Here is a 24,908-nt window from a genome sequence, read left to right on the forward strand (position 1 = left end):
AATCTGAACTTCAAACAAAAGAAAAACACAACTATTTGTTCTGTAGGCTTTAACAATGCAACTTTGTGGGTGATAGTGACAGCAAGCAGCCCTAACAGATCAAACAACACACACTCATGGCACTTAGCCACTGGTGCGTTTAAGGCCACACAAAAAGTTGGACAACTCAAACACTACAAACATTGTAAATGCCAGGTCCTTACACTATGATTTGTCAGTCAGATGTGTGCTTATCCCACTGTCATTTATTATTAATGTTAATTTATGGATATTAATCAGGAAATGCTGTTAGTAGATTACAGAAATGCTAATAAAAATATATATTTTACAGACAGAAAGTTACAGGAATGTACATTTTATCTTTTTTGATTGATTGAGACTTTTATTAGTAGGTTGCACAGTGAAGTACATATTCCGTACAATTGACCACTAAATGGTAACACCCGAATAAGTTTTTCAACTTGTTTAAGTCGGGGTCCACTTAAATTGATTCATGATACAGATATATACTATCATATATACTATCATCATAATACAGTCATCACACAAGATAATCACATTGAATTATTTACATTATTTACAATCAGGGGTGTGGAGGGAGGGGGTGGGGGTGGGGGGGGGGGGGATATGGACATCAAGTAGTGGACATAGAGAGAGAGAGAGAGAGAGAGAGAGAGATCAGAAGGCATAAGAAAAAGAAAAAGTATCTGCATTTGATTGTTTACATTTGATTATTAGCAATCCGGGGAGGGTGTTAGTTTAGGGTTGTACCTGCCTGGAGGTGAACTTTTATTGCGGTTTTGAAGGAGGATAGAGATGCCCTTTCTTTTATACCTGTTGGGAGCGCATTCCACATTGATGTGGCATAGAAAGAGAATGAGTTAAGACCTTTGTTAGTTCGGAATCTGGGTTTAACGTGGTTAGTGGAGCACCCCCTGGTGTTGTGGTTATGGCGGTCATTTATGTTAAGGAAGTAGTTTGACATGTACTTCGGTATCAGGGCGGTGTAGCGGATTTTATAGACTAGGCTCAGTGCAAGTTGTTTAACTCTGTCCTCCACCTTGAGCCAGCCCACTTTAGAGAAATGCTTACATTTCATTGTGCAACATGCGAATGTTTTAAGGGGAACTAAATTTGATCTCTGACAGAGGTACAAATTATCTCCAAAGTTGGACCCCCACCTAGACATACAATACTACAAGTACATAGCTGAGGAAAAACAAGATTTGTTTGTTATTTTTATTTTAAGTGGGCCAAATCACCTATATTACAAATTAATCTAATGACAATTACTGTTGTTATTTGATATTAATAATAACACATTGAACTTGTTCTTAAGTCAGATTTGGGACAGGTGTGATGCTGGTATGGCCACAGTGTGCACATCTGATGTGCGCCACTGAATGCTCAGGGAGTTTTAGCATTTGCTCAGACACATGAAACATTAGAGGGAACATTGGCGTTCACTCTGTTTGTCCCTGCTGAAGAATAAGCTTTCAATTAAGTTGTCTCACACAAACAAAACACTGCAATTAATGTTAACATGGATGTCAAATTTTCAATCATTCTCTCGTAGAGTGCCAGGTGGGACTGCATGGAGACAACTGCACTGGTATCTGCAACTGCGTGAATGGAGGGATGTGTGCGGGTGAGACAGGAAGGTGTATCTGTCTACCTGGCTGGACAGGACTGCTCTGCCAAACAAGTGAGTGTTAAAGGACCCATAGTGTCCATATGACTGACATTCTCTATGTAGTTTTTGCTCCTAAAAAATAATCTGGTAGTCATTTCCCATAGCATCAATTAGTTTTCGAGTAACGGATAGATATCTAACTGTACTTGGAACACCCTCTTTCCGTGACCAGACTTGATGTATCCGCTCCTTCTTGGTGGGATGTTATCTACAGAACTGGAGCCCATTTCCCCGCATAGAAAGTGTGGATAAAGGAATGTAAAATGTATATTTTCTACACTTAATTGCATGTTTTTGTCACCCTGGTTCATGATTACCTAAAACTGGTTAACATTATGGGCAAAAAATATATACAATAATTGCCACTTACGGACCTTCCTGCTCTTACATAGACAACGTAGTGCATTTCCTCATTCTCTTTTAGCATTTCCACAATCATCTTGAGGAAAACATCAGTACAAGAGGGCGCAAAATAGAATACTAGCGGCTTACCTTCTTTTTTTTTGCGTTTTAAATTGCCTGGTCTGCTCTTCTTTCTCCGGTTTTTCGCAGTTTATGACTCAGTCTTTCATTTTTTCCATCCAAATTTCGACCAAAACCATTCTTCTTGGAAGTTAGAATCATTAAAATGATCGCCACTAATGACATTTACTCTCACTTGGTCCCATTTTGCACATTTGACTGGAGAGGTCCATACTTTCCTTATATTCCCATCATTTGGAAATGTATGTACGCTGACCCCTTCTTCTGCAACTATGCATCTGACAGCCATATTTGATAATTGCCTCAAATTATGTGCAAAAATGTCACCTTCTTCTGCAACTATGCATCTGACAGCCATATTTGATAATTGCCTCAAATTATGTGCAAAAATGTCACGATTCGAGATAAAGACGCTAGCAAAACACATACTACACAATATGAACTTGCCTCCAGTCTTCTGTAGGTGATGTCAGCAGACTGATGTAAGCTCGCCCACATTTTGAAGCTACAGTAGGAAGGGGATTCTTATGGCCCCATTCGTCGCGGATTACCTGAAACATGAAACGTGATATGGGTGGATTACCTATCTACTTTAGCCACCAGACGGCAGTAGAGTGTTGACAACCTTAAAATTTATGGCAATTCCAACTTTGACTTTGACCAGTTGCTATGTAGAGTGGCGCTTTCCATCATTTTCAGCTGACTGCAATGCAAAATGATTAACTCCCCACCTTCCACTTACAAGAGATCCATCCAGAAATGGTGCCTTATGAATCCCTTCCCTATTGTAAAAGTGGGCGTTCTAAACAGTGCTGAAATCTTTAGAAGACAAGCCTAAAATGACTACTTTTTCTATTTTGGGGGGAATTTTATCTGTAGACATTATTATTAGGTCCAGAATTATGAAACAAGTGCCAATGTTGTCAACATTAGAGAAGACCTTTAAAGGTCACAATACAACTAATCATCAAAATGTCAGATTTTTAAATGTATGTAATCTCTCTCTTAGAGGTGGCAATGTTTGGGCACCTCATGATTCGATTACTATTCAGGAGCTACGATTTGATTAAAAATCAATAATTGATGCATCTTTAATATATATATTTTGATACAGTTTTACATTTCTTTTCCATCCATCCATCCATTTTCTACCGCTTGTACCCTCTCGGGGCCGCGGGTGCTGCTGCAGCCTATCTCAGCTGCATTTGGGCGATAGGCGGGGTACACCCTGGACAAGTCGCCACCTCATCGCAGTGCCCACAGACAGACAACAGTCACATTCACACACTAGGGCCAATTTAGTGTTGCCAACCAACTTATCCCCAGGTGCATGTCTCTGGAGGTGGGAGAAAGCTGGAGTACCTGGAGGGAACCCACAAAGTTACAGGGAGAACATGCAGACTCCACCCAGGACCGTCGTATTGTGAGGCACATGCACTAACCCCTGTGCCACCATGCTGCCCTACATTTCTTTTCGTTTTACTAAATAGGCATTCATCACTTGCAATTTTTAAAAACAGTGCATTTGTAATAAGAAACAGTTGAATTAATTCCCATTATATTTATCATATTACCGTATTTTCCGCACTATAAGGCGCACCGGATTATAAGGCGCACCTTCAATGAATGGCATATTTCAAAACTTTGTTCATATATAAGGCGCACCGGATTATAAGGCGCACATATGCATCCATTAGATGGAGCTGCGCTAAAGGGAATGTCAACAAAACAGTCAGATAGGTCAGTCAAACTTTATTAATAGATTACAAACCAGCGTTCTGACAACTCTGTTGACTCCGAAAATGAATAAACAACTGTTTTATTATTTTCCCCGAGGTAAAGTCTGTTACGTGGTGTTTTGTTTATCTTTTAACAACAGCAAGGTATAACATGTAGTGCAACATTTATGTCACATAGTGGAGGGAAACTTTTCCCTGATTCAATAAACACGCAAAAAAACAGTGGTACTGTTACGGTAAATCAAACGTTAGTGCAATCACAATATAGTAACACTCGAAATAGTGCAGAGCAATAACAATACATCAATAACTCAACGTTGCTCATACGTTAATGTCACACAACACAACACACAAAATAAACATGTTAAGCTCACTTTATGAAGTTATTCCTCATCCACGAATCCCTCAAATTTTCTTCTTCAGTGTCCGAATTAAACAGTTGGGCGGATACGGCATCCAACATGCCCGGCTCCGTCTCATCGAAGTCGTCATTAATCGAGTCAGTGTCGCTGCTGCTCTATTCCCGTGTTCTACTGCGTGACTGATCGTCTCAAGTTTAAACTCTGCGTCGTAAGCGTGTCTCTTAATAGGAGCCATTTTGGGGTCTTTACATAAACAAACAAATGGAAATCAAAACGGCACGCCTCGCGCAGTCATATATCCCAGCATGCACCGCACGTTTCTTCTTCTTCTTCTACGGGGGCGGCTGCTTACCGTAGAAGAAGAACTTCTTCTTCTACAGGGGAAAATGAAGACGGGGGAAAATGAAGTCGGCGGCTGCTTACTGTAGTTGCGATTGATTGATTGATTTAAACTTTTACCTGTTGGAGGCTCAATATAGGTCCATATATAAGGCGCACCGGATTATAAGGCGCACTGTCAGCTTTTGACAAAATCTGAGGTTTTTAGGTGCGCCTTATAGTGCGGAAAATACGGTAATGGAAATGTGTGCAAAACTGGAACATGAGTAACCTGAATTACAATCCCAATTAAAATTTACAATCGCCTATGTCCGAATTGGATTGCATCTACAATTATCTCCCTCACCACTACTCTCCCTCTCACCTCTGCACTTCATTTCTAACCAATAACAGTGTTTTTTGTCAAACCTGCTGCATAAAGGCATTTTGTGCAATAGTCATTAGTGCCTTTAAACACCACCACAGTAAAACAATCAACATGCATGATGTGTATGTAACGCACAATATACTGTAATCATTGCAGTACTATACAAACTTTATACTCCTGGCAAACATTTCATGCGATGCCAACACCAGGGCTTTATTTGATGTTTCATGATGTGGTCCATACCATGTAAGGACTATCTAACAGCCCGACTCCTTAACATCACCTCAGACCCTTTCCTCTCCTCACACGCTCTCCAGACATCTGATAAATGTTACACACCAGTTGCCAAGTAAAACACAAGGCATTGTTTTTGTCTCCTCAGCAGCGGATAAGGGCTTTTGGAAGGCAGACATGCATAATGACAGCTCCGTAATTGCCTCTTTAGTCTGGAGTCCTTTCTTATCTGTTCCCCACGCCGAGTGTTTGAGTGCAACGGGCTCACCCGTAAACACGATCGGTTCACAAGATTCACGTTGTGCACTGTATGACTGATTGCATTCATTCTTGTGACGAGCACAGAGAAAGTGTATGTGTGGAAAAATGTTCCCATGTGTTTGGGCGCCGGAGAAAGTTGATGGGAGTTTTGTGACCAGTTGATATTGAGAGCCCGTGTATGTTGATGTGCTAAAGTGAGGCAGGAAAGGGAAATGTTTCTTTGTTCCTACAAGCTACTGGCTGAAAGTACTCCCTGCTGCAACACTTTTTAAATGATAAGATCAGCATTGTGAGAATACAGGATTAGTTCAGTAGTTTTTTTCCCTCATGATGAGGTTCTTCCATCTCAAAACAAACAACGTGTACCTGTTAGATAATAGGACCATCGTTGCTTTCATGGTAAATGGAGAAAACCTACTTTTTCATCCAATTCAAGTCCATTTAATAGTGCAAAGATATTACTACATCACGGACACACTTAATTATGCGTACATATTTTTGCATGTCTTAAAGCATACTCTATGTATTTTTGTCAAGCATAAAAATGACTGAATGAACCAAAAATATGACTACGGTATCTCAAATTACGGGCTTAATTGGTTCTGTAAAGGAGCTTTTGACTCAAAACACTTGTATCTCAAATCAACTTCGCCAATTGTAATTAATTAAACTCAATTTAATTAGTGTTTGCCCCCCAAACACCATGCAACATGCCTTTTAAAAAGAATAAAAACAACTTTTAGACAAGAAATATTGCATGAAAACAATAAAATAGAATGTTCTACAAACAACAACAGAAGTTTTATGAAGTACTGTAATAACAATGCACAGTATTTACCTTAGAGAGGCTTCTATGGTATGTTCTTCCAGCTTCTTCTCAGTCAAACACACCATAATTTCCATATTTTCATGGATAAATGTCCGCCGTTTTATATATAATTTTAACATACTCAAATTGCTTCACCTAGTCTGCTATATGCGATGTCATGTTTTTGATTTTTTTTTTTTTTAAATTTAATTTAATGAATATAATCCGCTTGTTATTCTCAGCACTGTCCTACACACTCACTTTCTTCCTACCAATGGTTGGGGAAAAAAAAATGTTTTGTCTATCTTCAGCTATAAGTTAATGCTAACAACTAAACCCAATATTTTGGGCGGATCTTACGGAGTTCACTGTGACATTCGCTACGCCAACTAACTGTTGTAACTACATTTTTAGTTTTGAACTTAAAGCATAAAAAATAGCCAAGAGACAGCTCTTATCTCTAGACACTGAGGCACTGCTAAGTTGAGGTACCATTGCAATACAGTAGTACTGGCCACTAGATGACTAACCAGTCAGAGCTAATTGTTCAGTACCGTGGCCATTGATTGGCTCAGCTTCAGGAGCATTACTATATTGGATTTATCTTCTGTGGACATTCAATTTGAATTATCCTGAAGGCCAAACAGAACATAAATATATTTAAGTTTTTAAGGGAGTAAAAACATCATGGATTTGATTTCTTTATTTTTTACTTTTTTTGTTCAAATTTCTCAATAAACTCTGTGCAGTAGTCCTCCTCCAGCACAAGCCCCTTTCGACTGCGTCTCCACCCCGTCAGCCATGTTGCAGTTTTTATTACTTCAATATCGTGTCTACTGACAGACACAAGTTACAACTACACGCTACAGCCGAAGATTTTAGCATGTGTGAGCCAATCTGCCACACAACAAAAGGATAGAGAACGATAAGGAACATATTGACTCCAGCTTTGCACTACAACTGGATAAAAATGGCGGACTCTTCGGGTAAACGTCTACCATATATGGAAATATCCAGTGATGTAATTCAGGCAAAATAAAATTAATTAAAGTCTCAAATTCTAAATGGCTGGTTTGAAGCAAGTTTGGAAGAAGGCAAAATTGTGTTAATAAATATCTCTGCCATCCCTCCAAAATTTGATTTTAAATTTTCGGGACTCATGGGGAACCCAGGGTTTCGAATGTTAATGTAATCGAATGTGGGTAGCCGCCCACGGTGTTTTCATTACTGCCACATCTTTAAAATAAGGTTGTTGTTTTTTTTACTTGAAAACAAATTAAAGTAATATAATATATTGTAGCCCCGACAAGAAATCACACAAAGTCTGCCGCTATTTTTAACTTTTATTACCAATCTTATGATAACAAACGGCACAATTCCAACAGGTTTTACATCCCGTGTAAACACGTTTGCCTCGTGAGTCCGTGCTTCCCCGGACACACAACAACACTTCCTCATTGTCAGCCAATCCCCTTTCAGGCACGGACGGTGTGTTTGCAAACATGGGAAAAACTGACATCAAATTCAAACTGCACAAACATAAAACATTAACATTAGCTGGTCTTTACAGTATGAATTGATATATATATAGCCTATTATTTGCGCACATGTACCGAAAACTTTTCCACCGAAAAAAGACTTTGATCACCGAAAACCGCGCTACCGAAACCGGATATAAACAAAACGCACGCCATTGTGACTGAAGCGTTGACAGCATGTCGGCGATGTAGTCGTAATTTTTGTATATATATATATATATTGCAGATATACCCACGAACAGCCATCTACAAAATGTGCAAATATTAAGAGGACAGTGGCAGCTTTTAAGAAAAGAAAGTCCAATAAGAGCAACAGCACCTAGCAAGAGTGACGTCATGCTTGCTGCAGCTCGCCTCTTTCGTCAGCGACATCGAGGGACAGAAGTAGAGTCTCTAAACACGGGTACATTTTGTAATAACACCAGAAGAATATGCTAGATTTGTTGCTAGTTGTTTTTAATATTATACGTCATTAAAAGTCTGTAAACACTTGAAAACATGTCAACAAAGTACATTGTACAAAAAGCAGCAACAATTGAAAATATGGCGAAACGATTAAAATATATACAGTATGTTAATACTTTAATATCAGATTTGTTTTTAATGTATGTACATATTTTTGAGTCTTTTTAAAGAAAATCATATCATCATGGCAAATTCTGCATATGACTTTGTGACGTCAGGGTGACCACACCCCCACCACCACAGGTATCTCGGCAATTTAGGGGAAATCCTGGAATCCAATTACACAAAAACCAGGTAGGAAAAGTTGGAACCTTGTAAGCTTCTACACTTGTCGTGGGAAACAACCCAAGTCACAGGACTCGTTTTTAACCACTCATCTAGTTTTAACTCCTCTCAAAACCTCCACTTATTCTTTTTCGATTATCTCACTCCAGGATGTCGCGCCGGAACTTACGGACGAAACTGCAAGTCTCGCTGCAGCTGTCTTAACGGTGGCCGCTGTGACTTCAGGACAGGAGCTTGCCAATGTCCTCCAGGTTTCATCGGAGCGGACTGCAGCTCACGTAAGTTTGAAACCATAACATCCTTACTTTTAAATGTATAATCCATCCATCCATGATCAACTTTGCTTATGCTGTTTGGAGCGTAATTTAATACATATTTATTTTGCACCTAATTCCCAGTGTGTTGGTATTAGGAATAGGTACCGAAAACTCAGTTCCACAATAGCTCCTGTGCCATTGTAAATGATAAACCAGGCTAAAAGAAAAACAAATCTGTTCAAATCGTTTCCTAATTCCATGCAGTCTCAACCACCTGCAACAAGTGCTTGAAAGGGATATTGTGCAAGTAGCGCCTTGTAGGTAATGTGGCGTCTTTATTGAGCAGTGCTCAGTTCCAACACATTTTTGCGCAGTCTGTGTTCTGTATTGCTGAATTTTTAGGTTTTTCGTTTTTCAAGCACCGGCATCATTCGAAAAGTACTAATTTGCCACCGATATACCGTATTTTCCGCACCATAAGCCGCCCCGTGTTGTAAGCCGCACCTTCAATGAATGGCATATTTCAAAACTTTGTTTACCTATTAGCCGCACCGTGTTATTAGCCGCACCTACGCTACGCTAAAGGGAATGTCAAAAAAACAGTCAGATAGGTCAGTCAAACTTTAATAATATATCACAAACCAGCGTTCTAACAACTCTGTTCACTCCCAAAATGTAATGTGCAAATGTGCAATCACAAAAATAGTAACACTCAAAATAGTGCAGAGCAATAGCAACATCAATAACTCAACGTTGCTCATACGTTAGTGTCACACAACACACAAAATAAACATTTAAAGCTCACTTTCTGAAGTTATTACTCATCCACAAATCCCTCGAATTATTCTTCTTCGGTGTGCTTCACTTGTTTTTTGACACCATCTATGATGTGGACGCGCATGCAGTCATAGATCAACAGGGAAAACTCTTCGCTCATTTTTTCTTCATCCATCCATCCCTTCGAGTTAGCTTTTATGATGACGCCGGCTGGAAAGTTCTCTTTTGGCAAGGTCTTCCTTTTGAATATCACCATGGGTGGAAGTTTCTGGCCGTTAGCATGGCAAGCTAGAACCACGGTGAAGGACGGCTTCTCATTCCCTGTGGTGCGAATATTCACCGTACGTGTTCCCGTTGTATCCACTGTGCGGTTCACAAAAGTCAGTGGAACCTTGTACGCGTGTCTTTGGTAGGAGACATTTTGTGGTCTTTACAGAAACACACAAATGAAATGAAACGTAATATCCGCGCACTTCTTCTTCTACGGGGGCGGGTGCTCACCTTGGCGGTTGCTTACAGTAGAAGAAGAAGCGCTTCCTCTTCTATGGGGGCGGTTGCTTACCGTAGAAGAAGAAGCGCTTCCTCTTCTACGGGAAAAAAAGATGGCGGCTGTTTACCGTAGTTGCGAGACCTAAACTTTATGAAAATAAATATTAATATTAATCCATATATAAGGCGCACCGGGTTATTAGCCGCACTGTCAGCTTTTGAGAAAAAATTTGTTTTTTAGGTGCGGCTTATGGTGCGGAAAATACGGTAGTTTAAAATGTAAACGATACCATCATTAGTCAATAAAAGGTCGGCTTGAGAACAGCAGTCATATTCAGATGCGTGTACATGCATGAACACCCAAAATAAACATAACCGTATCATTGTTGACATCATTCTTACTGTCCGTTGAAATAACCGCTGCCTTGCACAATAGAAATAAACGTCAGCATGCGCCATTACGATTGAAGTTAGAGCATTGTGAGTTTATGCCCTCTATGTCTAAATACTATCTTCAAAAGTGAGCTTTCCCTCGATAATATTTTGCTTTTACTCAATTCTTTGTTGCACTGCAGGCTGCCCGAGTGGGTACTATGGCAAAGACTGTGCTAAAATGTGCTCCTGTGGGGAAGATCGACAGTGCCACCCTATTCACGGAAGGTGTATTTGTGCAGCTGGTCGAATGGGACAATCTTGTCAAGGTACTGAAAGGCAACACTGATATTACATAATTGCTCTTAATGATGTATCCCCTCATGCCAGAAATGATTATATTTAGTTAATTTCTATCTCTTATAGTATTGTTTACATCAGGGGTCACCAACCTTTTTGAAACCAAGGGCTACTTCTTGGGTACTGATTAATGCGAAGGGCTACCAGTTAGATACACACTTAAATAAATTGCCAGAAGTAGCCAATTTGCTCAACTTACCTTTAACTCTGTTATTATTAATAATTAGTGATATTTATCTTTGTGGAAACACTGATCATCTTAATGATTTCTCACAATAAATATATATAGAAACAGATAAATATCAATATGCAACACTTTTTTTTAAATATTTTCTCTAAGTGCACATTTTTCAAATTGAACATTGTCAAATGATCACTTCTAAGACAGTCTTGTGAAATCACAATATCCCATTTTAACTAGCTAGCCACTAACATTTTTTAACAAATCATGAATTACTTTGCACCATGTTTGTACAAATAATAACTCATGTAAAATACAAAAGTAAACTCTCAAATTTTTAAATCATGTCACACTTTGAACTGGACACCAAATCTGTTATCTGTTTCTTTGTCAGTTAGTGGGAAGCCTGGCATTGCATGCTGTTAACTAGTGTGTTGTACTCTGGTGTGTAACTTGACACTGCAACTCTGAGTGAGTCTTGCAGATGTGCATCAGTGAGGCGTGTTCTGTGTTTGTTCTTGATGAAGTTCATGTCAGAAAAGGCTGATTCACAAAGATAAGATTTTTCCTCATTGTTTGCGGAACCTTCTTAATCTTTTGGACATATTTTCACAGCAATCTGGCTTTAAGCTTAATTATGATGAATGTAAAATGTTAAGGATCGGAAATCTAAAGGGAACGTCCTTTCGAATGGAATGCAAAGTGTTTTGTTTATAAATTATATGCAATCTGTTGTGTTCCCTAATTTTTTTCTGTGTACATGAATGAAGGTGTGTGTTGCTGAGTCCGACTTGGACATTATCTGGACTGGGCCTGGTTTAAAAAACCCTTTAAAAAAATCTAATTTCATTGACAACCTGGTCTGTTGAAGATAAGGCCCTTTTTTAAATAAATAAATAAAATAAGATAAATAAATAAAAAACATTTTCTTGGATAAAAAAGAAAGTAAAACAATATAAAAATAATTACATAAAAAATAGTAATTAATGAAAATGTTAGTGGACCAGCAGCCTATACAATCATGTGTGCTTCAGGGACTGTGTCCCTTGCAGATGTGTTGTCTATGTTGTGGGAACCAGAATATTGGTAGCAGAAAGAAATAACCCCTTTTGTGTGGATGAGTGTGCATGGGGGAGGTTGTTTGGGTTGATGCACTGATTGAAAGTGTATCTTGTGTTTTTCTATGTAGATTTAATTTAAAAAAAAAAAAAAAAAAAAAAATTTTTTTTTTTTTTTTTTAATTTTTTTTTTTTTTTTTTTTTTTTTAGAACAGGCCCGCGGGCGACTCATCTGGTCCTTACGGGCGACCTGGTGCCCGCGGGCACCGCGTTGGTGACCCCTGGTTTACATGTCTTTAGGCTAGGGTTGCGCAATATAGACGACATATGATATAAATCATATACATTTGGTCAACGATAAGAGATTAAAATATCGTCATGTCGTGATGATGAATGTTGATGACCCATTCTAGCTCTGTCCTGCATATTTGACAGTGACAAGCGAACATGTGTCTTCAACACAATGTAGTGTCCTCGCTAGTGGCTAATGTCCCTCCACAGTGCAGCTTCTTCTACTTTAGAAAATCCTCGCCTCCATGGTGGCAAATAAAATGAATTTATTACAAGTACGAGTACAGGACGAACAATAGCTAAACGTGCTACAATACACACCGTAGGAAGGTACAAAAAAAACGCTTAGCTAGAGCTCTTGAATGTAAACAGGGATGGACGGCTTGATACAAATATCATCAGTAACAATACCAAGTAAAGTGACAAAATCGATGTTTACTATTATCACAAAATATTAATTGTTTTTGTAATTATTTACAAACACGGGAAATCGGAGATACATGTAGTTTGTGTTTGTTCTTTTGCACTATTGACTTAACTATTAATTTTGTATGTAATAAAAGGAAATAAGGAATTAATTTCAATATTAATTGAGAAAAATGGAATCATGTAATGATCCTGAAAATTCAAGTATGAACATTGGTGTGGCCAATCATATCTTTGTAACTACTTGGTATTAGATTGATAGCCAAATGTTTAATGTCGCCCAAAACTGATAAGTGCTTTGTTAACAGAAGTGTAGATCTGTGTTACAACACAAAGTAACCAGCTATGAAAAGTAAGTTACAATAGCAAGTATATTAATAAAAAGTTAAAAAAAAGAAAAGAAAATGGTGTAAAATGTTACTGCGTACATCAGCAGCTAAATTAGGAGTCTATGTAACTCGTTTTAGAATGGCTTTATCATTTTACATACCAAATAATATATTGTGATATATATTGTTATCACAAGAGGCTGCAATATATTTCACAATCTCGATTTTAGGCCATATTGCCCATCCTCTATAAAGTTAGACTCTATTTGAACTGCATATAAATTATTGCAATGTCATATGGTGCAACACTTATCCTTGTTATCTTAAAAAAACTGGAAATTCTTCAGAAGAAAGTCATACATGTTATATCATGGGCAAACTTAAATGGTCCCTCCGATCGTCTTTTTGATGGGTAGAATCTCCTGAAGTTTACTGAGTGTAACAGATTCCACAGTGCTTGTATTATGTGTAACGTAGTATATGGATTAAATTCTAGACTCTGCCAGCTCATTCCAGTGACCACTCCTTGTCATTGACAACACGAGAAGTAAAACCTTTATTAAGAGGGAAAAATCGTCATCTATAGTGTACACGCTTTAGTATAGCCTGTAGAGGCCCGGTGATCTGGAATGAGTTCGTAAGCTCTATAAAAGAATCACATTCTTTGAACATATTTAAAAAGTGTTTTAAACAATATGTACACCTACGTTACGTCATGGCTAAGGATTTCACATTGGTCGGATAATTTTGGTCTTGACCCCCGTATGTATGACTTCTTCAAGATGCAACGTTTTAATAAAATTTGAATATTAAGAAATCGAGACTGATTTGGTGGATTAAAAGCTTCCTTCTCTGTAAATGTAAACCTGTTGGTAAGATGGTATCAAATTGTAAATGGGTATTGGGTAGGTAGATTTAAAAATGTATTGTATTGTACTGTATTTTGTATATTATATCAGTGTTTTTCAACCTTTTTTGAGCCAAAGCACATTTTTTGCATTGAAAAAATCTGGAGGCACACCTCCAGCAGAAATCATTACAAAACGAAACTCAGTTGACAGTAAAAAGTCGTTGTCACCATTGTTGGGTATGACTTTAAACCAGGGGTCCCCAAACTTTTTGACTCGGGAGCCGCATTGAGTTAAAACAATTTGTATATATAATATAATATATATAATATAAATATATATATTTATATATATATATATATACATATATATATATATATATATATATATATATATATATATATATATATATATATATATATATATATACATATACATACATACATATATTTGATATATATATTAGATATATATATGTATATATGTGATATATATATTAGATATATATATATATATATATATTGTATATATATATATATATATATATATATATATATATATATGTATTATATATACATATATATATATATATATATATTATATATACATATATATATATCCCACTGGGGTGAGTTTTCCTTGCCCGTATGTGGGCTCTGTACCGAGGATGTCGTTGTGGCTTGTACAGCCCTTTGAGACACTTGTGATTTAGGGCTATATAAATAAACATTGATTGATTGATTGATTGATATATATATATATATATATATTATAATAATTTATTTATTTTATACTTGGGACTTCCCGCGGGCCTGATTTTGGACGCTGGCGGGCCGGATCCGTAGTTTGGGGACCCCTGCTTTAAACCATAACCAAGCATGCATCACTTTAACTCTTGTCTCAAAGTAGGTGTACTGTCACCACCTGTCACATCACTACGTGACTTATTTTGATTTTTTTTTGCCATTTTCCCGTGTGTAGTGTTTTAGTTCTTGTCTTGCGCTCCTATTTTGGTGGCTTTTTTTTCTTTTTTTGGTATTTTCCTGTAGCAGTTTCATGTCTTCCTTTGAGCGATATTTCCCGCATCTACTTTGTTTTAGCAATCAAGAATATTTCCGTTGTTTTTATCCTTCTTTATGTGGAAATTGTTGATTGTCATGTCATGTTCGGATGTACTTTGTGGACGCCGTCTTTGCTCCACAGTAAGTCTTTGCTGTCGTCCAGCATTGTGTTTTTGTGTACTTTGTAGCCAGTTCAGTTTTAGTTTCGTTCTGCATAGCCTTCCCTAAGCTTCAATGCCTTTTCTTAGGGGCACTCACGTTTTGTTTATTTTTGGTTTAAGCATTAGACACCTTTTTACCTGCACGCTGCCTCCCACTGTTCCCGACATCTACAAAGCAATTAGCTACCGGCTGCCACCTACTGATATGGAAGAGTATTATACCGTTACTCTGCCGAGCTCCAGACAGCACAGACACTCAACAACAACACATCATTTGCAGACTATAAATACTGGTTTGCAAAAAATATTTTTAACCCAAATAGGTGAAATTAGATAATCTCCCACAGCACACCAAACAATATCTCACGGTACAGTAGTGTGCCGCGGCACAGTGGTTGAAAAACACTGTATTATATGATGCTTGTCCCGCCTTCCGCCCGAATGCAGCTGGGATAAGCTCCAGCCACCCCCACAACCCCGAGAGGGACAAGCGGTAGAAAATGGATGGATGTACTGCATATATTAACAGTGGGTACCTATCCATAAGCTCTAGGCTTTAAGGGCTTACCTTTTTGAAGAACAGACTCTAATATTCACAAAATACACAATAATGTAATATAAATTATGTCCGTAAATAAATAAATAGCAAAAAAAGATCCGCTTAGGTCAGGGGTCGGCAACCTTTACCACTCAAAGAGCCATTTTGGAAAGTTTCACAAATTAAAGAAAACAATGGGAGCCACAAACTCTTCCGCTCAACCGACGCACGGAGAGGGGGGGGGGGGTGTTGATGTGTGGGGGGGTTTGGTGGTAGCGGGGGTGTATAATGTAGACCGGAAGAGTTAGGGCTGCATGGGATTCTGGGTATTTGTTGTGTTGTGTTTATGTTGTGTTACGGTGCGGATGTTCTCCAGAAATGTGTTTGTCATTCTTTTTTGGTGTGGGTTCACAGTGTGGCGCATATTTGTAACGTAACAGTGTTAAAGTTGTTTTATACGGCTACCGTCAGTGTAAGCTGTGTGGCTGTTGAGCAAGTACGCCTTGCTGTCGCCTACGTGTGCAAGTAAAAGCAACATATGACATGTGGCCGGGCTGGCACGCTGTTTGTAAATGCTATAGAGGACAATTAATGCAGTGCCATTAAGGCACGCCCTTGATTAAGTCATTAGAGTGAAAATAGGATAATATTTGCCCTGGGAGATTTCTAGGAGAGGCAGTCTCCTGGGAAAATCGGGGGGGGGTTGTTAAGTATACTGGGAAAACCGGGAGGGTCGGCAAGTATGCAGCTGAGCCGCATCAGAGTGGTCAAAGAGCCGCATGCGGCTCCGGAGCCGCGGGTTGCCGACCCCTGGCTTAGGTGGACAGTTTTCCTCAGTAGTACATGTCCAGACTTTGTCCTCAAGAAAAGTCTGTCACACAGGATTTGTATCAGACCTTGAACATTGCTTTTTATCACTCTCTTAAGTAAACAAAGGTTATGGGTAACACATTCTTAGTGTTGGGCCTCTGATAATTACAGGCAGTTTTGCTGGGAAAAACAGGAGCCCATTTGGTTTATCAGCATTTTTAGCAATTGTAAACGGGGCTTTCCGAACCCTGGATGCACTCAGTGCTCACTTTATCTTCTTCAATGTATGTAGACTCCCCAGCTCTTAAACATATCTTGTTTATTGTTTACAGAGACCTATAAGTAGATCGTTTTTCTGTGTTCCGCATGTCTGGATTTAGCCGAAAAGCAAATAAATATACAAATAAATCAAAGAAATCTCCCTTGCTGTTTTTCCAAACTAAATTACCCAGAGAAACATGATGATTCTTTAAACCAGAGCCACATTGGACTACTTTGCCATGGCTTTAATGAACTGTTGCTAAAACAAACACTAAGGCGGCTTGTCTTTGAGTGGTTGCAGAAAGGCCTCTTGCTTGTTTTTGATGGTTTTTGAACACTTATGCTTAGCACAAATTATAAATAATTGAAATATTGTTTATTTTCAGTTCCTACCTTGTAAGTATCGATCACCTAATCCAGACTAGGGTTGTAAAGTCCCACTTTTCCCATCATTATTATTCTATCTCACAGTACAGTATAAAGGGAATTCATATGGCCCCATTCGTCGCGGCTTACCTGACACATGAAACGTGACGAATTGGGGGGTGCACTATCCACTATAGCCGCCAGATGGCAGTAGAGTGTTGAACACCCTAAAATGTCTTTTGTGGCAATACCAGCGTTGACCACAGCGTCAGTTGCTATGGAGAGTGGTGCTTTCCATCATTTTAAGGAGACTGCATTGGCCCCATTCCACTGAGGAATGGGGCCATATGAATCCCTTCCCTACTGTAAATATAATTATTTGGCCTTGGAGGAGAGCCCTTTACCTTAACTATTTTTTGAAACCCTAATTTCACTGCCTACCAAGATGTTGTTTGTCTAGTAAACAGATTTTTATGCTCTAGCTATGAAAATATTATGTATATCATGAATAATTCCTACTTACAGTATTATTCTTGGCGACCAAAAGTAGATATGGCTGTGGGAGTGTGGGAAAAAAGACAACTAACAAAAATGTAGTTCAAGTATACCGTAAAGTTCAGGGTCATCACCAGCGCCATCGGCATCAAAGACTTCAAGGCCAGTCAGCACTGGGCTTACCGTTTCATGGGTAGGCACAGTCACATTTCCTGTCTTCCAGACGACGTAGAGCAGAAGGTGACACACTTTCAGAGATATATAATCAAGATATGTCAGCATGACTACCCTCTTTCGCGGATAGGGAACGCCGACCAGACCCCTTGACATTAGACGTTACTCGCAACGTCACCGTTGCGGCGAAGGGGACCAAGTCGATTAGCAATCACAACAATTGGGTAGGAGAAAGTTCGATTTACAGTAATGCTCTCGTGCACTGCTGACGGAGGAAATCTGCCACCCTAAGTCGTCTTCAAGAGAAAAACTTTAGGGAGGACAAGGACAAGTTCCCAGCTGGCATCATCATCAGGGCGCAAGAGAGGGGGTTGATGGATGAGGGTCTCGTCGATGACTGGCTTAGGTGTGTATGGGGTCCACGTGTCACCAGGCTGAACAGTCCGCGCAGTCTTACTGGTGCTCGATGGGTCCCGGTAGGCACAAGATTGACGGAGTGAAGGCAGCGATGTGTCAGATGGACGTTGATCTGGTGGTCATTGGTCATACTCAATGGAGTATGACGTCCCTTCTCCATTCAAGGATGGCCTAAGTCGGTGCTGGACTGACTGGATGATGACCGGGGAGCACTTGTTCACCAAGACGGGCCGACAATGGAAAGCCGACCGACCTACGATCTACTCATACATCCTGGAGGTGTGGGCGATCACCCCCGAGCTGGTGCGCAAGTCCTCAAAGAAGTGCTGCTTCTCCAACAAGCTGGATAGGACAGAGGATGATATCCTCTGAGGAGTGGAGCCAGCGGAAGAAGACGACAACGAAGACGACTTGATGTACCCTGACTCAGACTCTGAGTTGAGAGCAGTCTTAGAGAGGAAGAGCGGGGGAAAAGATTTCCTGGGTTTTTAACCCATATACTAAAATGCCCTTTTTAGGGTCAACACATTACCAAGAAAAAATAAATGAATGATTAAATGAGACTACCACAAAAATTTAATTTCGGTCACAATATTTTACAATTTACTAGTTTATTTCATAAAAAAAATCTTTCATCACTCCCAAAAATCCGACTCAACATCACTATACACACACACCACAATAAAAAAACAACCACTATTTCTGCCGACTTTGCATATCAAAATAATTGGTTTACATGACTTGTTTCCTCTCTGACAATTTTGAGCAGAGATGCCATGTATGACCGACACAAGATTTGGGTGGAAATTTGCATGATTTATTTTTATCTTTTTTACAAATTCCAAAGTCGAGGTGCGCCTTATAAACGTGTGTATTTATATTGAAAATTTAAGAAATAATGTACTATTAATAATTTACAAGTTATGTAAATATTTCTGTTTGCTACAAATAAACATGAAAGAACAATAAACAAATACCGTATTTCCTTGAATAGCCGCAGGGGCGCTAATTAATTTAAAACCTCTTCTCACTCCTGCGGTTACCAAAACCATGCGGAATGAGCAAGCATGCTCTAATTATTTTAAAACCTCTTCTCACTCCGGCGCATACCTTATCATTAAAAACACATTTAATAAAAAAAACGTTATTATGATCTTACCTTTACTTGTAGATGGGTCCATGTGCAGCTGCTTCTGATCAAAGGCAGTCTTTCTCATCTTTCTTCAATTTTAAAAGTCTCTGGAGATATTCCTTTAATTATTACCTCCTGCTTCGATTGAAAGTCCAGTTTAGAAAACGGTTTTATTTTAGATATGTAATCCTCCATGTTAAAAGTGCAAGCAAACAATTGCTGCATGCTTGCTGCTTGTTGTCTTCTTCTGCAGTACCTGTCTCCTGCAGTACTGGTAGTCGCAAGAAGGATCACTAGCGCCCTCTACCCCCTGGAGGCGGGAGTCATTTAATGACTCATATTTGACCCGGCGGAAGTGCCAAGCATGCGCTAATTATTTTGCGAAACGAGTTTGACCCGGCTGTAATTCTAGGCAGGCGAATACTATATTCCCGGCGCCAATTCAAGGAAATACGGTATACTACAATGACAACTACCGTAATTTCCGGACTATAAGCCGCTACTTTTTCCCCTCGTTCTGGTCCCTGCGGCTTATACAACGGTGCGGCTAATTTACGGCTTGTTCTTCTCCGACACCGACGAAGAGGATTTCGGTGGTTTTAGTACGCAGGAGGAAGACGATGGCACAATGATTAAAGATTGACTTTTCATATACCGGTAGGCTGGTTATTTTGATAACGTACAGACGAGCACTTTGTATTACTTTGCACCGTTGTATTATTTGTACTCGGCACGAATGATGTTCGCCATGTCAAAGATGTGAAAGTTTGATTGAATGATTGAAAGATTTATTGTTAATAAATGGGACGCTTTGCGTTCCCAAACAGTCATCTCTGTCCCGACAATCCCCTCCGTGGTAGCAGGAACCCCTATATACTACGGTAATTACACATCAAAACCCTGCGGCTTATAGTCGGGTGCGGCTTATATATGGAGCAATCTGTATTTTCCCCTAAATTTAGCTGGTGCGGCTTATAGTCAGGTGCGGCTTATAGTCCGGAAATTACGGTACAATAAAATTAAATCCAATACATTCAATAGTCATGTATTTAAATTTCTGGTAAATGTCCATCCATCCATCCATCTTCAACCGCTTATCCAGAATCGGGTCGCGGGGACAACAGCTCCAGCAGAGACCCCCAGACTTCCCTCTCCAGAGCAACATTTGCGACTTCCTCCTGGGGAATCCCGAAGCGTTCCCAGGCCAGAGAGGAGATGTAATCCCCCCATCTGGTCCTTGGCCTGCCGCGGGGCCTCCTCCCAGTGGGACGTGCAACGAGGACCTCCCTAGGGAGACGCTCGTGAGGCATCCGCACGAGATGCCCGAACCACCTAAGCTGGCTCCTTTCCAAGCGAAGGAGCAGCGGCTCTACTCCGAGTCTCTCTCGGGTGACTGAACTTCTCACCCAATCTCTAAGAGAGATGCCAGCCACCCTTCTGAGGAAACTCATTTCGGCCGCTTGTATCCGCGATCTTATTCTTTCGGTCATGACCCACACTTCATGACCATAGGTGAGAGGAGGAATGTAGATAGCTCGGTAGACCGAGAGCTTTGCCTTCTGGCTCAGCTCTCTGGTCGCTGGTAAATGTCCAAAGTTTAAATGAAAAGGTAAGAAAATAGGAAGGAAAGCAAAGTGTGCTGCTTTAGCATTAACTGAAAAAGTAAACAAAACACAATAAATAGGCAAAAACCTCGAAAAAAACTAATGTTTTTTTTTTAGACATTATCCTTTTAGAGAAAATGCTTGGCTATAACATGAACTTAAATAATACGGTAATTTTAGAAATACGTCAGTAAACCTGTCACAATGACGCCATTTGAAGGAATGTTAAAATAGCATTTATGAGTTTTCGAATGGAGGTGCTCGCCACTCTGCTAAACTGAACTAAAACTATTACAAATGACATGTTGATTCGTTTAGCAGAAACAAAGTATAATTGTATCTATCAGTTAATTTAGTCCATCAATGTAGAACAAGCAAACATCTGTAGAGCACACGGCCACGCTGATGATCAGCTACTGACGTGATCTGTCACCATAGTTATATGCCAGGGGCCGGCCCTGGGTACAGTAAGAGATGCTGTATAGCTCAAACGGATGATTACTCTCTTAAAAAAGGGAACCTGAGTTGAAATCTCAGTCAGAGGGAATGGTAAAATTTACTATTAGGGTTGTTTTTAATAAAATATTAAATTATGTTTATATTATTGTTTTTTATTGAACTTATCTTTCTAAAATGCTAGTCTTTACATTGTCTGCTGAGAAAAAATATTGCACTTGGATAAATGTAACGGAGGACCATTGTTCTAGTCTACACCATGTTGTTCTGCTGTGTTCTTAACACTACAATGTTCTGATGCCTTCTAAATATTTCCACAGTGTGTCCCAAGGGACTTTACGGCTTGCAATGCCGCAACGTATGCAGATGTCAAAATGCAGGTCTGTGTGATCCTATTGACGGAACATGCAAATGTGGCCTTGGCTGGACTGGACCATATTGTGACACAGGTTAGTGTTACACAATACAACTTAAACGTTTACAACAACAACAACAAAACTATACAATATAACACAGGTGTCAAACTCTCGTGCCAATATTATAATCAACGCACATTCAGCCTGCATGTTGGGCTTCTAAATTAAGGAGAGAGTTCACCATTTACTCAAAATTCTGCAATATGTGTCAATAAATCTGGTCTAAAGTGTATTTACACCCCTGCCCTATAACATTAAGAGATCAGAACGGCTTTTAATTAACATCACATACAATACCACTAAGTATTTTAACCTGTTGTGTGTGTAGCTTGTTTGCAGGGAAAATATGGGGTAAATTGTTCTCAAGACTGCCCTTGCATCAATGGTGGGACCTGCGATCGCTTTATTGGCACCTGCAGCTGTACCGCTGGTTATTACGGCCACTCTTGTCAACACGGTATGCAAACGTTCATTTTGGATAGAGATACCAACCTATCATATAGTACGGAATATAGACAAAATCCCTGTGAATGTTTTATGATGTTATCCTCAGTGAGGAACCACATTTTCATAAAGTCATTTTACACTTTTTGTTTTTTCTAGGATGCCCACTTGGATTTTTTGGCGTAAACTGTGCTCTGACTTGTGACTGTAAGGTGGGGCAGAGCTGTGAAGCAGTGACAGGACAATGTGTATGTCCCCCAGGATACTATGGGTTTCAGTGCCAAAGACGTGAGTAATTGTTTGAATATGTACTGTACGCGTCAATACAACATTTTTTGTGGAGCGGCACTAATCGTACATCATACCTGTCAACATTCCCATTTTCCATGGGAAACTATTTATTTTTCCTTTCTTTTCCGGCCCCCTCTCGTTCAAGACGTGTTTTAACTTTCATCTTCTCTTGAACAATGGTGCAGTACATTGGCAGAAGGCAGATCCGGGTGGATAAACCAAAATGTGTTTTTTGCAGGAAAATGTCCTCTACTTTCAAATACAAATGTTGACAGGTATGTTGTACAATATAACCTACCTAAATATGCCCGAAATGACTAATTCTATGGATGAAACAATTAATAGAGAATTTTGAGGATTTTTCTCTGCCTCAAAGATTTGTTTATTTAATGTTAAAACTAAAAGCAACATATTACATTTAGATAGAACATAAGCTAACTGCACTAGCTAAAACTGCTAACAACATAGCTTGTAGCATGAGTGCAAGAGACATACTGGTCATATTGATGTTCACTAAGCTCATTGAGTGCATGGTGATAGTGATAGCATTTAGGGCTTGACGATTATGGCAAAAATAATAATCACCATTATTTTTGATTGATCTTGAAATCACGATTTATAACACAGTTTGAAACACTGGTATTTATTGTGCAAACCAAATTCAACTTTAAACATAATTTAACAGAACAACCAAATAAAAATGTGAGACGAATGAACAACAAGTAAAATTGGTAAATGGTACAAAACCCAAAACCAGTGAAGTTGGCACGTTGTGTAAATCGTAAATAAAACTAGAATACAATGATTTGCAAATCCTTTTCAACCTACATTCAATTGAATAGACTGCAAAGACAAGATACTTAACGTTCTAACTGGTAAACTTTGTTATTTTTTGAAAATTTTAGCTCATTTGGAATTTGATGCCTGCAAGATGTTTAAAAAAAGCTGGCACAAGTGGCAAAAAAGACTGAGAAAGTTGAGGAATGCTCATCAACAATTATTTGGAACATCCCACAGGTGAACAGGCCAATTGGGAACAGGTGGGTGCCATGGTTGGGTATAAAAGCAGCTTCCATGAAATGCTCAGTCATTCACAAACAAGGGTGGGGTGAGGGTCACCACTTTGTGAACAAATGCGTGAGCGAATTGTCGAACAGTTTAAGAACAACATTTGTCAACGAGCTATTGCAAGAAATTTAGGGATTTCACCATCTACGGTCTGTAATATCATCAAAATGTTCTGGAGAAATCACTGCATGTAAGCGGCAAGGCCGAAAACCAACATTGAATGCCTGCGACCTTTGATCCCTCAGGCGGTACTGCATCAAAAAGCGACATCAGGGTGTAAAGGATATCACCACATGGGCTCAGGAACACTTCAGAAAACCACTGTCAGTAACTACAATGTGTCGCTACATCTGTTAGTGCAAGTTAAAACTCTACAATGCGAAGCGAAAGCCATTTATCAACAACACCCAGAAACGCAGCTGGCTTCGCTGTGCCCGAGCTCATTTAAGATGAACTGATGCGAAGTGGAAACATTTTCTGTGGTCTGACGAGTCCACATTTCAAATTGTTTTAGGAAACTGTGGACGTCGTGTCCTACGGACCAAAGAGGAAAAGAACCATCCGGATTGTTATAGGTGCAAAGTTCAAAAGCCAGCATCTGTGATGGTATGGGAGTGTATTAGTTCCCAAGGCATGGGTAACTTACACATCTGTGAAGGCACCATTAATGCTGAAAGTTGCATACAGGTTTTGGAGCAACATATGTTGCCATCCAAGCAACGTCTTTTTCATGGACACCCCTGCTTATTTCAGCAAGACAATGCCAAGCCACATTCTGCATGTGTTGCAACAGCTTGGCTTCATAGTAAAAAAGTGTGGGTACTATACTGGCCTGCCTGTAGTCCAGACCTGTCTCTCATTGAAAATGTGTGGCGCATTATGAAGCGTAAAATACGACAACGGAGACCCCGGACTGTTGAACAACTTAAGCTGTACATCAAGCAAGAATGGGAAAGAATTCCACCAGAAAAGCTTCAAAAATTGGTCTCCTCAGTTCCCAAACGTTTACTGAGTGTTGTGTTAAAAGGAAAGGCCATGTAACACAGTGGTAAAAATGCCCATGTGCCAACTTTTTTGCAATGTGTTGCTGCCATTAAATTCTAAATGAATGATTGTTTGCCAAAAAAATTGTGTTTTTCAGTTCGAACATTAAATATCTTGTCTTTGCAGTGCATTCAATTGAATATAAGTTGAAAAGGATTTGCAAATTATTGTATTCTGTTTTTATATACGATTTACACAACGTGCCAAT

The 24,908-nt window shown here is 39.3% G+C and overlaps 1 protein-coding gene and 1 pseudogene across 2 annotated transcripts in view; one reads left to right on the top strand and one right to left on the bottom strand.

The window, feature by feature from the left end:
* LOC133663041 (multiple epidermal growth factor-like domains protein 6) overlaps positions 1-24,908 on the top strand; it is a 144,026-nt pseudogene that overhangs the window by 109,362 nt on the left and 9,756 nt on the right.
* The window catches only part of LOC133663667 (EH domain-containing protein 2-like), a 92,197-nt gene that overhangs the window by 37,110 nt on the left and 30,179 nt on the right, over positions 1-24,908 (bottom strand). The window contains exon 1 of one of the 2 annotated variants that reach the window (XM_062068348.1): positions 19,405-19,456. The exons of the other annotated variant lie outside the window; for it this stretch is intronic. The gene's annotated coding sequence lies outside the window, so the exon portion shown is untranslated. Of the gene's footprint in view, positions 1-19,404; positions 19,457-24,908 lie in introns of those variants that run through there. 2 annotated transcript variants of the gene reach the window in all.

The sequence above is a fragment of the Entelurus aequoreus genome, linkage group LG13 (assembly GCF_033978785.1).
Source record: "Entelurus aequoreus isolate RoL-2023_Sb linkage group LG13, RoL_Eaeq_v1.1, whole genome shotgun sequence".
NCBI classification, from domain to species: domain Eukaryota; kingdom Metazoa; phylum Chordata; class Actinopteri; order Syngnathiformes; family Syngnathidae; genus Entelurus; species Entelurus aequoreus.